We start from the raw sequence: 3,978 nt of genomic DNA, 5'->3' as shown, positions 1-3,978 counted from the left end.
ACAGGTATGCATATGATATGAAATGCCTCACTTCCTCCACACAGAAGACACTCTGTGTTTACGGCTGCTGTTCCATTGAACACATCACTGCCCCAGCTAGCCATCCAGCCAGCCTGCCATGGTTAATGATTCACATCCTACCCCACTGCTACTTTTTCCTCATTCCAACTGGGCTCCCTGATTAAAGTCTGCTAGGAATGAAGGCAGAGGGGAAATAATTCAGATTCCAGGACTGAGTGAGTCATCCAAGGCTCAAAGTGACCACACACCCATGCATGCACATACACATGCGCACACACATGCAGCCATGCAAGCACGTAAATACACATGCATACACATACATGTGTGCATACAGACACACACACACATATGCATGCAGCACACACAGACACACGCAGACAAAGACACACACACACACACACACACACACACACACACACACACACACACACACACACACACACACACACACACACACACACACACACACACACACACAGCCATTCCCAAAACCTCCCACGAAGCTGCATGTTAATTGCCACTCCGTCATGTGCAGTGGTGCGTGTCTCTAACAACAGGCTAATCTGAGCATGGAGCACCACACCACATTCTAGTCTGACAAACAGTTTTAAGGAGAACACATTTCATCTGTCCAGCCCAGAGCTCCTGGACATGATGTCGGGCAGCCACAAAGGATGAAGGGAAACCTGGGTAAGTTGAGTCAGGGAGGATGAGGGCCATAGGTTGCAGAGCATATTTGAACAAGATGGAGCCTTAAAGCGATGGTTCGGAGTAGAATCACCTTAATGCCATTTGAACCGTGACACCCATCCACCTTTACACCCGAAGTGTTTTCTGCCGCAGACTTACATCAACAGAGTTGCCGTGTTATTCGATGTTTATTCCGGTTAGCTTGACTCAAGCGCATATGGATACTGGGCACCGTCTCCAAACTTTCCCCACAAAAATAACATGTCATTACACCAAACTTCTGCAGTAGCACAAATATGGTCTGTACTCACGAAACGAAGCATTTGGAAGTTTGGAAATAGTCCAGGAGTTTAGTATTATCAACACAAGCTGAATAGCTTCTCTGCTGCTAAAGCTGTGCCAACGTTACTTCCGTCATATGAGACAAGCCCGTAAAAGTCTTCAACAAACTTCCAGACGAGAGTGTTAAAAAAGTTTTCACTGAATTGTGATTAAGGCTTATATTTTCAAGGCAATACTTAAAAGATATTTCAAATCTTACCTACTATCAATTAGACAAGGATTTTCGTTATCAATACTGATGCTGAATTCACTTTTCATTGTGCATATTATGAGCTTCGTTGAGGACTCTTACATGCTTGTCTTAGATGACGGAAGTAACGTTGGCGCAGCTTTAGCAGCAGAGAAGCTATTCGGCTTGTGTTGATAATAATAAACTCCTGGACTATTTCCAAACTTCCAAATGCTTCGTTTCGTGAGTACAGACCATATTTGTGCTACTGCAGAAGTTTGGTGTCATGACATGTTATTTTTGTGGGGAAAGTTTGGAGACGGTGCCCAGTATCCATATGCGCTTGAGTCAAGCTAACCGGAATAAACATCGAATAACACGGCAACTCTGTTGATGTAAGCCTGCGGCAGAAAACACTTCGGGTGTAAAGGTGGATGGGTGTCACGGTTCAAATGGCATTAGGGTGATTCTACTCCGAACCATCGCTTTAATGGCTACAAGGTGTCACTGTCGGACAACCACACACATGAAGCATTCATACTGCTTTACAGAATTGTATTATGAAAAAATATGTTGGGCTTTACAGAATACATGTACTGTCACAAAACTTTGTTGGTTCTTATGGCAATGTAGACCATATTTCCTGACAATCGTTTGAGCGGGATGGATATTTCCTGAAACTATACAGTACATTCAAAGCCACTAGGGGCAAAAAAACTAATTTGATTGTAGTATAATATAGTCTTGCAGTGGCCACACAACAACAGCCTTAGGTGCACTTGCACACACACATACTGTACACACACACACACACACACACACACACACACACACACACACACACACACACACACACACACACACACACACACACACACACACACACACGGGCATTACATCATCATTATTCACCGTCCGTCATTATTCTGATGCCACCCCACATCGGTCAGCACCAGTGAGTCATCAGCAGAAAGGCGTGGTGACGCATTCTTGCTGCTGTTATCTTGAACCTGCTGTGACAGCATTCCCCTCCAATAGGCCTGGCCCTGCACATGGCAGAATCAGAGCTCTGCTGCCAGCGTAACAGTATGACAGCAGTACTACAGTAGAGTAGACAACCCTCTGCCCTCCCCAAACCCCAAACCCATACAGCACTTAAGGATCGGAGGAGGAGATATACAAGTGCAGAGGTTTTGCCATCAATAATTCACAGGCTTGTGGTGAATAATAAAAAGTGTCTCGTAATGTCTGGATGCTGAGTTTTTCTGAACATGGCAGAATTTGAGAGGTTAAGTTTGCGTGACTGTATGGCACTGCAGACGTAAATTCAGTCAGGTACACAGGGGGGAGATTTCATAACTTTTCAAAACCTCCAGAACATAATGATGCGCTCAGATGGAACAAAAACGGAATTGCTGCTTGCAGTGCAAAACAAGAACAGAGAGGCATCACTGCGTGACCAGCAGGGGGCCTGTTTCACTCTTTCATTATTTATTTATTTGCTAGTATTTACTTTGGGAACAACGGATGGGCAATTGCCTGTGCAGAGCACACCTGATTTGCCTTTGAATTTTCCCCTTCATTTGTTTAGCTGATTTTGTTTTATGTAAATGGTGAAGAAGGCTGCTATGCAGACCAGAGGGAGAGAGAGAACACAGAACAACCCATAGTTCAGAAGTGGTTATTGGCATGGAGTAACATTGATATAGCTTAACTTACGTAATAAAACACACTTAACATTGTTTACACTTGGTCGCTGGTTGGTAGCCAACAGTGCAGGCTACATGTAACCTAAACTTGTTTCGGGCTTGCCCTATGGACCTATGAAGTCTTTCATGTGGCACTGTGTACATTTGATTTAAGTAATAATTGCAGTCCCATAATTATCTAAATTGAGTGTGACTGGATAAACATGAGTTCTGCCTATGGGTATGCCTGCTGTAACTTTAGGCCAGTGGTTCCCAAACTGGGGGTCAAGACCCCTAAGGGGTTGCGGAGGTAGGCCGATTGCAGGGGGGTTGCGGACAGAAGGAACTGTTTGCCTACTACATTGTATGCATTTTGTCTTTCAATTTTCAGTGGTGTCTTCAAAACACTCCAGTCACTGCAGTTACTACAGTCATCGTTAGCAGTAGCAGCAGGCTACTACTTTGTGTTTTAATGTTTTCGGGAGCTTGTCTAGGCCTGTTCCCACAGCTGTTGGTCCCACAGCCGATTGGTCCCACATCACTAAGATTTTTAATATTTACTTTTTTCAGGCAAATTGGTCCCACAGCATATTCATGATGCTACATGTTCCCACATTTCTAAGAATGTATTCAAATATAGGCCCTATGTTCCATGATGGGGAGAACATTCTCTCAGTTTAGCCTAGCCTACTCAGAGATGTGGGAACATGGAGTTGTGGAACATAGGACCAATGTTTGAATATTTTCTTAAAATGTGGGAACATGGAGCAGCAGGAATAGGCCTGAGCTGTGGGATCAACGGGCAGTGGTAGGCCTACCAATGGACTGTGGGAACATAGCTGTCTGCCTTGTCTTTTCAGGAGGTCAAAATCCCACTTTTGTTGCTTTGTGTCAGAACAACTTATTATCATTGCAATACATTAATCACATTTTCATTTAATGAAATCAAACATATTATAGGAGGCTTGTAACAGTCTGTCTGAACGAGGTCTACTCTCCCTTAGGCCTACCTTGCTCCAAGACTGACCTCAGGACACAGGCTGCTACAGACCCACATGATGACACTCG

The sequence above is a fragment of the Engraulis encrasicolus genome, chromosome 3 (assembly GCF_034702125.1).
Source record: "Engraulis encrasicolus isolate BLACKSEA-1 chromosome 3, IST_EnEncr_1.0, whole genome shotgun sequence".
Taxonomy (NCBI): domain Eukaryota; kingdom Metazoa; phylum Chordata; class Actinopteri; order Clupeiformes; family Engraulidae; genus Engraulis; species Engraulis encrasicolus.
The sequence above is the reverse complement of the archived record's forward strand: the minus strand, read 5'-3'. Positions refer to the sequence as shown.